We start from the raw sequence: 10,642 nt of genomic DNA, 5'->3' as shown, positions 1-10,642 counted from the left end.
ATGTAGCACTGTCCAGGCGCGCGTCTTCCGCAGTGTCGGGTGACTGTGTTTCTGTAGGCCGAAGACGTACCTGGTCCACGTGCCGTCGGACAATTACTCCAGGCGTTTCTACTGTAACCATTCTGCTCCCAGACGTAGATGGCACATCACCTGGTATCCATTTGTCTCCTGTTCCATAGTTGCGAACGTGCACACGACTCTTTAGTTGGGGTAGCCACTCCTGGCTATCCATGGTGCGTCTCCGCTACCCTTCGGGAAACACGTATTCAGGCGCGATCTAATCTGGTATCCTAGAAGAATCTCCGATGGCGACTTCCCGCTCATCTGGGGCGTTCTTCTGTAACAGAGCAGTAGGCGGATAAGTTTGTGCTCCAATTTGCCTGCGCCCGACTTCCGGAGACCATCTTTCACCGTTCGGACAGCTCTTTCAGCAGCCCCATTCGACTGCGGATGGAAAGGGGCGGTTCTAACCTGCGACATGTTGTTGTTCTCGACAAACGTTGCAAATTCACTAGTGAATTGCGTTCCGTTATCGGAAACTGTCGTTCTGGGCACGTCAAATCGGCTGAATATGTCCCGCAAACAGTGGATTGTAGCTGTCGTGGTAGCTCGCTTCAGAGGTAGCGCTTCTATCCATTTGGTGAGCGAATCGATTAGCACAAGCACCATCTTGCCTTCTATCAGCCCGGAAAAATCCACATGGATGCGTGACCAATTCTCAAACTCTTGTGGCCAGATTGCTGGTGGAGCGGCTGGCGGTATGGGCAAATTGTCGATGCAATTTTTGCACTGAGCCGACATTTCCTCAATCTCTCGGTCTAGGTCTGGCCATCAAAACAACGATCGTGCAATAGATTTCATCGGCGAAGACCCTTGGTGGGTTTCATGCAGCATTTGCAGCAATCGCTTTCGCGCACCGGCAGGTATAACCACTCGATGGCCCCAGTAAATTAATTCATGTGCCAGGGAGCGCTCAAGTCGACGGTGAAAAAATACCGCCAGGTACGGCTCAAGGCCTTTCGAGCTTCTAGGCCAACCTTGCAGCACGTAATGCTTGACGCACTCTAGTAAGGTCCTTCAGCTCTCGTGTCGTGACTGTGCCTTCGTCCAGGCTGTCCAAAGAAAAAACGTACTCATGCGGCTCTTGGGGCTCCATGCTAGGACCGGGTGATTGCAGCGGAAGCCTGCTGAGGGCGTCCGAGTTCAACAGTTGCCTTCCGGGAGTGTACTGAAGTTCGAAACGATATCCTAGCTCCGAGATAGAGTGCCCAGCGCTGAATTCAGGCTGCAGCCATAGAGGGTGTCGGGCGGTCGGCCCTTATCAATCCGAGGAGAGGCTGGTGGTCTGTAACCAAGGTGAATTCACGGCCCAACAGATAGTCTCTGAATCTCGTGACCCCAACAACTAGGGCCAGCGCCTCACACTCCAGCTGTGAGTAATTCCACTCAGCTTTCGTGAGAGCCCTTGAACGGAATCCGATCGGTCTGTTGACGCTGCCTACTGTGCGAAACGATACTGCGCCAATGCCGTGTGGGGAAGCATCGCATTCTAATTTCAGCTCTTGGTCAAAATGGGCAAGCACTTCGGCATCCTTGAGACACTGTTTAGCCTTGACGAACGCAGTTTCCTGGGGGTAGTTCCACTGCCATCGCGCATTCTTTTCAACTATATAATGGAGACAACATGGTTGACAAGTTCGGCAGAAACCTTGCATAAAATGTTGGCATTCCGACAAAAGAACGCAGCTCGCTCACGTTACGAGGGCTCGGTGCTTTCATGATAGCTCCAACGTTCTTTTCCGTCGGCTGAAGAGCGAGACGATCGATACGGTGTCCCAGATAAGAACCCGATAGCTGGCTGAGATTGCATTTGTCGTATCGCAGCTTTACACCGTGCTCTCGAAATCGCTGCAACACTGTTTTCAGCCGAGATCTGTTGTCTGACGCCTTTTCAGACACCAACACGTCATCTAAGTATGCCTGCACTCCAGGCAAGCCCGCTAGAATGGTATCTATATTCCTTTGAAATATAGCAGGAGCAGATGAAATTCTGAACGGCAGCCTGTTGTAACTAAAGAGCCCTTTGTGCATATTATTCACACACAGCTTGTGTGAAGCTTCGTCTAGCGGCACTAGGTTGTAGGCATCTTTCAGGTCAAGTGTACTAAAAACTTCACCACCGCTCAATGACGCGAACAGGTCTTCAATCACCGGAGGGGGATACTGCTTAAGTGCACAAGCCTGATTCAAGGTGGCCTTAAAATCCCCGCAAATCCGGACTGTGCCATGTTTTTTTAGCATTGGTACTACGGAGGTCGCCCAGTCCGAATATTGTACGGGCGATATTATGCCTAGCGTCACTAGCCGATCCAACTCTTTTGCCACTTTGTCGCGGAGCGCGTACGGAAGCGGTCTAGCCTTGCAAAACTTGCTAACCGCGCCGTCCTTCAGCACCAAGCTGGCTGGGGGTCCCTTCATCAGGCCCGATTCCTCCGAGAAGACATCTTCGTAGTTACTGCGTAAGGTATTGATGTGGCTGATGGATTCTTCCATCACCGGCACTTCTCTTTTAGTGGCTTGCAATACCGGAACTCCAGCCCGAACCAGCAGGGTTAGCAGATCTCGCCCGCACAGGCTTGGTCCAGTGCAGTCTAGTACTATCAGTGTACTACATTCAACTGATACACCTTGGTGCGTAACAGTTAGCTGAAGCTCGCCTAACACATGCAGCCTTCCAGCGTAGCACGAAAGTTTCAGATGTGAAGGCTTCAATTTTGGCCAGTGTTTGCAATGCTTATCGAACACCTGTCGCGCTATGACACATACTGGTGATCATGTGTCTACTTCCATTGCCAGTTCTATACCATCTCAGTTGAATGTGTGGCGAATTGGCGGCTTGGGACACTTTGTTCGCGCCGACTGCAAAGTCCAGATATGAGCATTTTCATAGCAATCTTCCGATGTGGTGTCTTGCACTGGTAATGTTTGGCCGCGAGGCGCAGGTGCAGCAGCCCCGTGTTGCTTGTCGTGGCGACTGGGACCCATTTTCGCGTGATTTCCACGTTAACCACAGTGATAACAGCGCGATTTGGCCCAGCTGCAGCTGTTAGGGTCATGTTTCAAGCTTCCATATCTGACGCATTGCCGAAATGCTGCATTTCCGGCGCTTTCTCTCGGTGTTGGCCGGCGTCGTGCTTGCATTTTCAATACTGGTGTTACTTCTGGCGAAATTGTTCGCGCATCATTTTCCGCGGCTTCAGCAGCTATTGCTATCGCTTCAGCTTCCTCTAGATTTAGCTCTTTCTTTGCCAGGATTTGTTTCCGTACTGCACTTGAGCGTACATCGCACACAATTCTGTCTCGGATCATCCTGTCAAAGCAACTGCCGAAGTTGCAGTTGTCTCCTATGCGGCGGATCTCGACAAGAAAAGCCTGAGATTCTCCTTCCAGTTGGCAACGACTGAAGAATTTGTAGCTCTCCGAAATTTCGTTCCGTTTAGGGTCGTAGTATTCATTCAAGGCTTTGATAACTTCGTCATAACTCAAACTGTTCGGCGCCCGGAGAGCCACCCCTCTGTCAAGAAGTTAGTCTGCGTGCTCAGTGCCGCCACAAGAGGTGTCTCTTCTTACTTCACTCAGCGATGACATTTGCTTCAAAATACGCCTCCACTTTAATTAAGTACGGCTTCCACTTATCTGTGCTTTCGTCGAAGCTCGGGAGCATTTGGTTGGTCATGGAAATCACTGGTAGGGCTATCTTCAGGGCCGAAGTGTCTGGGTCAGCCTTGACGGCGTGGGTGTCGTTTTGGCTCGTCGCCACTGTAGCATAGCCGCGGCCGATAGGCCACGGCAAGAACGGAACGCACGTACACGCTTGGGAACGAGGCAGGTAATACACGGCGTTTATTGAAACATAGGGTAGTTAGAAGTTATAAGTAATCCAGGGGAGAGAGGGAATGGAAAACTTCACGCTTACACAGTGTGTGGCCCGCACTATGACATAGCACTGTGACACAACAGCACGTATTCGAGGTAATGCTGCACTCTTGTGGCTGTCAATCCCTCAATCAGTTTGCAGATCTGTTAGTAGAAGCCCTCGAGAGAGGCACATCGCCCCCCTTCATCATCAACGCCCCGCCGGGTGGCGCAGTGGTTACGGCGCTTGACTACTGTTCCCAAGGGCACGGGATCTAATCCCCGCCTCGGCGCCAGCTTTTCGATGGAGGCGAAAAGCAAGGCGCTCGTGTGCTGTGCGATGTCAGTGCACGTTAAAAAACCCCATATGGTCGAAATTTCCGGAGCCCTCCACTACGGCGTCTCTCATAGCCTGAGTCGCTTTAGGGCGTTAAACCCCATGAACCATGCAACATCATAATCTACGCAGAGATGTCGCAATGTGGACGGAAGCAGTGGATTACCCAAATGAAGAGAGCATGCAGACCGAGCTGCAAGCAGCAATCTTCAGCCTTACTCAAAGCTTAGAAGCAGTGAGACTACAGCTTTCGCCAGAAAAGACAAAACTCTTAAACATAGGTGGCAACAATGCCACGAACGTCAAAAAACAGATTTCACTGCATTTTGGAGAAGACATCACATCTGGAAGCGGGCAGACAAAACTTATGGGGGTTTAAGCATGGCTTGAACCTAGGGATGCCGGCACGAGGCAGGCAGCGGAGGTGGCTTAGCTACAGAGCCAGTAGCAGGCCCGTACATTTTCTTTTCCTTCTTCCTACAGCCACAACAAGAGTGAAAGCTGAGGGGGGGGGGGGGGGGGGTGAAGAGGGGCTGTTTCTGGCCCTACGGGGCTGGGACGGTAGGTCAATGCCGCTTGCAGCGAGGGCTAATAATAATAATAAATGGTTCACAGGAAGGGAAAGGCGCAGTATCTGTCACGCTTGCTATGTGGACACCTGAACCGCGCCGTAAGGGAAGGGATGAAGGTGGGAATGAAAGTGTAGAGAGAGAAAGGGGAGCCGTAGTGGAGGGCTACGGAGTAATTTCGACCACCTGGGGATGTTGTTGTTGTTGAAAATCTTTATTTCCACCGAGAAGAAGCTCCGTTTCGGACTCCCCGGCACGCAGGCCTGGGGATCTTTAACGTGCGCTGACATCGCACAGCACACGGACGCCACTTCGTTTCGCCTCCATCGAAACGCAGCCGCCGTGGTCGGGTTCGAACCCGGGAACTCCGGGAACTAGTCGGGCGTCTTACCACTGCACCACTCCGGCGGGGCGCGAGGCCTAGCCAACTATCGAATTTTTATCTCTTGTGGGTCGTCGTTGTACCCGCCCCCACATAGGTGGGGGACGACGGCTGTTGCGGCGCGCGTCTTCCTCTTCCTTTTCTTTCTTCTCTACTTTCTCTCTTCTGTCCGCACGAGGCAGCGGAGGTGTTGTTGTTGTGGCTGTAGGAAGAAGGAAAAGAAAATGCACGGGCTTGCTACTGGCTCTGTAGCTGAGCCACCTCCGCTGCCTCATGCGGACAGAAGAGAAAAAGAAGAAAAAGAAGAGAGAGAGAAAGACGCGCGCCGCAACAACAGCCGTCGTCCACCACCTAAGTGGTGGCGGGTGCAATGACGGCCTACAACATATAAAAATTCGGTGGCTGGCTAGCCCCTCCGCAAGCGGCGTTGACCTACCGCCCCAGCCCCGTAGGACCAGGAACTGGCGATGGCTACAGAGCCAGTAGCAGGCCCGTGCATTTTCTTTTTCTTATTCCTACAGCCACAACAACGACCTTTCCCGTGAACCAAGTAAAAAACGGAGAAGCAGCCCTGGTTTGTGCGATGTCACCTTGAGCAACCTTGAAGGTCAAAGGCAGATACTGCTCCTTTCTTTTCTTATAAACCATTTTACAATATACAAGGAAAAATGAAATCATGATGAGGTGTAGGTGCCCACAATTCCGTGGCATCCACTCAAGAGTATAAGGCTGCTTCCTAGCCCCAAAACTAATTTAGGAGCCGTCGGCGAGGCTGAGGCTTTCACATTGAACAACCTTGAAGGTCAAAGACAGATACTGCACCTTTCCTTTCTTATAAACCGAGGTACAATATACAAGAAAACTCAATCTTGACCTGGTTAGGTGTAGGTGTCCACAATTCCATGTAGATTGAGGGATTGAACGTCCTTGAGGGGGCGCTGCGGTCGCCGAGATGTGTGGACGTGATCCCATCGGCTCCGTCATCTTCACATGATTCCGCAGTGATTTCTGTCGATATTCACCGAAGTTCTTGCACCAGCAGTTTCGTGAAGTGGCAGGGAATTCGCGGATACCTGATTTTGAGGTGGGTCTTCATTTTTCAAGAATCTACAAGTACGTTTCTACCACGTGAACGCCGCCGCCGAACTAAGCCTAGGCGTGCACGCCAGACGCTAGCGCTAGCCAGAAACGCGCTAGCTCGGCGAGACGCCAGCCGCCCTTCGCGCTGGGCGCAACACGAAGAGAATGGCAACCGATGAAATGGATAGTTCTGCGGAGGATTTACCACAAGCGTCGACTACAGAAGACGACACGGGTTGGAAAGTGGTGACCAGCCGGAGAACGAAGAAGGAACGCGCCCAACCTACTGCGCAACTTTCACAGCAAGCACAACATGCAAGCGACGGGCAGGTGAGCTCTTCTCGCAAGCCTCCTAACATTAAGAACCGGGTGATAAGAGCCTCACGCATGCCACCCCTGCCGCAAGACAACATCAAGATAGTGCTTCGCCCAAAGGGTGGCTTGAACTTGCAAAAGATCGGACCTACCTTAGTGAGCAAAGCCATAATGGCAGCAGTTAATCTTGATCCACAGCAGACCGCGGAGGACATATGTCCCAATATTACGCAGAACATCATGGTGGCGAGCAGGCCTTTTTGAGAAAATGCAGACAAGTATGCACAAATCAAGGCTATCCGAATAGCCGAAAAAGAGTACGCAGTCAGCGCTTACGAAACTGCCCCAAGCGACACCTGCAAAGGGGTAATCAGACACATCGATAGTGCCGACGATCACAGGACGATTGAAAGAAACATTGTGAATGACCGCAACCCCTTGGCACTAGCGGCGAAAAGAATCAAGGACTCAGGATCAGTGATCATTGTGTTCGATGGTCTTCGCGTCCCAAACTTCGTTAGGTATGGACCCACACTGGTACCCTGCTACTTATATCGCAGACAAGTAGACATATGCTACGTATGCGGCAAACTCGGACATCGTGCGGACGTTTGCCCCGAGCCACACTCAACCAAATGCAGGGGTTGCGGACTTCCTAACCCCACCTCATCCCATGTGTGCGATCCAAAATGCAAGCTGTGCGGGGGCTTGCACGTGACGGCGGACAAGGTGTGTAGGAAACGCTATCTCATTCCATACGTAGTACGCGCACGACGACAACGAGCGCGACTGGAGCAACAAGAGGAAGTACAGCTAGTTGAAGAAGACAAGCAGCACGCGGCACGAAGCCGATCTAGGTCCAAGACGCCGACACGCAGCCGCTCCCGCTCTCAATCGAAGAGCCGCACACATGCGAGGACAAACGGAAGTCGTTCTCAGGTGCGCTTCGGTGGAAAGGACAACGGAGGCGATGGCACGTGCGCGGACAAGGTCAGAGACGCTATCACGCCTCCAAAGAAAAGTGAGTCCCGCAATCCTGATAAAGAGCGAATAGCTATGTTATAACAGGAACTAAGAGAGCTAAAAGCCGCTTATACTAAGCTAACGCTCGAATTAACTGCAATGGGTAAAGTGAACAGCCGTAAAAAAAGCGTTCACACCTGAGCCATCAACCGCTATCGAAATTCCCCAACTCGTTGAGACGAATACATGAAGAACAAATCGAAGAATGCCCGCTTTTAAAGAAGCGCGCTTTAACGCAACCGCGAACCACGAAGGACGCTATGGACGCCATGAGCGAGAATATGAGGCTAATGCACGAGAGCATGGTGCGAATGAACGAGAAAATGGACATATTTAGCTCACGAGTACAGAAAATGGAAATGTATCTAAACAATATGGTAGTACCGGCAATGGCAAGGATGAGTTCACAACACATCGGTGCGCAAGGCCCACCTCGCGATGGTCTCACTGCAAGCGAAGGAGGTTACAACGGCCAACATGAGAGTGCCGAATAAGACACGCAGTCGCCGCGTCTGGCAATGGAACTGTAGGGGGATCGCCTCAAAAAAGGCGGTCCTCCTGCAGATGGTCAAATCAGAAACCGAGAAACCGCACGTCATCATGCTACAAGAAACACTCACAACCGAACTGGCCATTACGGGATATACGGCCGAAGCCCACAGAAAAGAGCAGGGCAGAGGCGTCGCTTTACTGATTGGAAAGAAGATCCTGTACATTCGGCATGAGATCCGCCACACAGCCTGCTATCTAGAACACCTCACGATTGAGATCATACCGAACGACCACGTAGGGAACAATCAAAGCATCTTCCTCACCAATCTGTACAGCAGCCCTAAGGATACGAGGCAAGGGTTTAGAGGCATTCTGGCCAAGATTGCGCACATCGCCAAAGACAGTCCGCTGATTATAGGTGGAGATTTTAACGCCCCACACCAGGCTTGGGGCTACGCGTATCCCTCTAGCAAGGGAAATCGTCTTCTCACGACAGCCTCCGATCTCGACTTCAAGCTGATCACAGACCCGGGGACCCCAACCAGATGTGGCACTTCCACATGTCGAGACACCACACCGGACCTTACTTTTGTCCGGGGCCTAGAAAAATGTGCCTGGCACAACTCGGGAATAGACCTTGGGAGTGACCACTATATTCTCCGAATTGATGCAGAGATACTGGGAAAGAGGCAAAGGGAATACAAACTTATCGATTGGGACAAATTTCGTGCAATACGGGCGCAGCCATCCAACTCATCAGGAGCAACCACAAAGCACACGTTAACAAGCTGGACCGAGCAGCTCAAAGCAGACATCGCAGCCTCGGAACGGACAATTACCACGGACGTTAAGGTAGAGAGGATGGACAGTCGGCTAGCGAATCTTCTCGAAGCCAAACATTCCATTCTAGCCAGGTGGAAGGGTCAACGTCTTAACAGAAGACTACGAAGGAAACTTGCCGAACTCAGCAAGACCATTGAACAAAACTGCATGGTTCTTTCCCGACAACAATGGGATGAAGTCTGTAACTCCCTCAATGGGCAAATACGCAGAGGAAGTGGGTGAGGACTCATAAAACACCTCCTCGACGAACACGGAACAAAGTCCAGAACTATGCAACGGATCAGGCTGTAAATTAGTACATCGCGAGAAGCAAATCAGTACCGCCGAAGCCCTTCTGGATGACCTTGCCAAACGGTACTTACCGCTTAAATCGGAGCTACCCAGTACTTTACAAAGGAAAAGCTATGACGGTGCCCAAACTCAGAGCTAGATACGGACTTCACAGAAAGCGAAGTACGCTTCGCAATTCACGAACTCAACAGTAACTCTGCAGCCGGCCCCGATGGTATCACAAATCGGGTTCTCCGAAACTTAGAGGACGACTCGGTCACGTTCCTAACGCAACAAATCAATGAAGTCTGGAAAACTGGCCAACTACCTGCAGAGTGGAAGCATGCCAATACGATCCTCATCCCAAAACCGGGCAAGCCGCTGGGCCTACCCAACCTAAGGCCGATCTCACTGACGTCCTGCCTAGGAAAGCTAGCCGAACACGTCATCCTGAATTGACTATCGGAATACGTAGAAGAAAAGGAGTACTTCCCTTACAATATGATTGGCTTCAGGCCAGGTCTCTCAACGCAAGATGCTATGCTACGCATCAAGAAAACTCTGCAGGATCGCCCTACACGAGACACCAAGGCGCTACTGGGACTCGACGTGGAGCAAGCTTTTGACAAAATCCAACATCAAGCCGTTCTCAAAGCCATATCTGACCACAATCTCGGAACACGCTTCTACCACTACGTCAAGGCGTTTCTGCAGGATCGAACGGCCACTATCCGGATAGGCGAACACGTCTCGGAGAGCTTTAATCTGGGCGATAAGGGAACACCACAAGGCTCAGTACTTTCACCATTCTTATTTAACTTGGCGATGACAAAGCTTTCTCGCGCATTGGGTGAAATTGCTGATGTGGAGCACACTATATACGCAGACGATGTTACCATGTGGAGCACCGGTGGCAACGATGCGGAATTGGAAGCGCGCATGCAAGAAGCCATCACGGTTACCGAGGCCCATCTTGCCCCAATTGGACTTCGCTGCTCTTCTAGAAAATCCGAGCTACTCATCTACCACCCCCCAAAACCAGGGCGCCCGTCCAACGACTGGCGCCGACACCACACACCATGCATAGAGTTACACGACAGGGGTGGAAATCGCATACCCACGGTCGATAAAATACGAATTCTGGGATTAATCATCCAAAGCAACGGATCCAACTGGGCGATGCTTGACAGCATCACGATCAAGGTTGCAAACGTGATCCGGATGTTTTGGCGCATCATGAATAGGCACAGGGGACTGAGCGAGGACAACGCTATTCAAATGGTCCATGCTTTTGTACTCTGTCACATCACATACGTGGCTGCAATGCTCAACTGGAAAAAGGAACATCAGAGAAGGCTTGAAGTACACATACGCCGAGCTTTCAAGACAGCGTTGGGGCTCCCCGATAATGCCTCC

At 51.4% G+C, this 10,642-nt stretch overlaps 2 pseudogenes; one reads left to right on the top strand and one right to left on the bottom strand.

Annotated features, from left to right (window-relative positions):
* Positions 1 to 1,027: 1,027 nt before the first annotated feature.
* LOC146186623 (uncharacterized) lies at positions 1,028 to 6,299 on the bottom strand (annotated as a pseudogene).
* Positions 6,300 to 6,448: 149 nt separating this feature from the next.
* On the top strand, positions 6,449 to 7,858 carry LOC146186622 (uncharacterized; annotated as a pseudogene).
* The last annotated feature ends 2,784 nt before the right edge of the window (positions 7,859 to 10,642 follow it).

Source organism: Amblyomma maculatum, chromosome 6 (assembly GCF_055883805.1).
Source record: "Amblyomma maculatum isolate TAMU_Amacu chromosome 6, ASM5588380v1, whole genome shotgun sequence".
Taxonomy (NCBI): Eukaryota; Metazoa; Arthropoda; class Arachnida; order Ixodida; family Ixodidae; genus Amblyomma; species Amblyomma maculatum.
The sequence above is the reverse complement of the archived record's forward strand: the minus strand, read 5'-3'. Positions and strand labels throughout refer to the sequence as shown.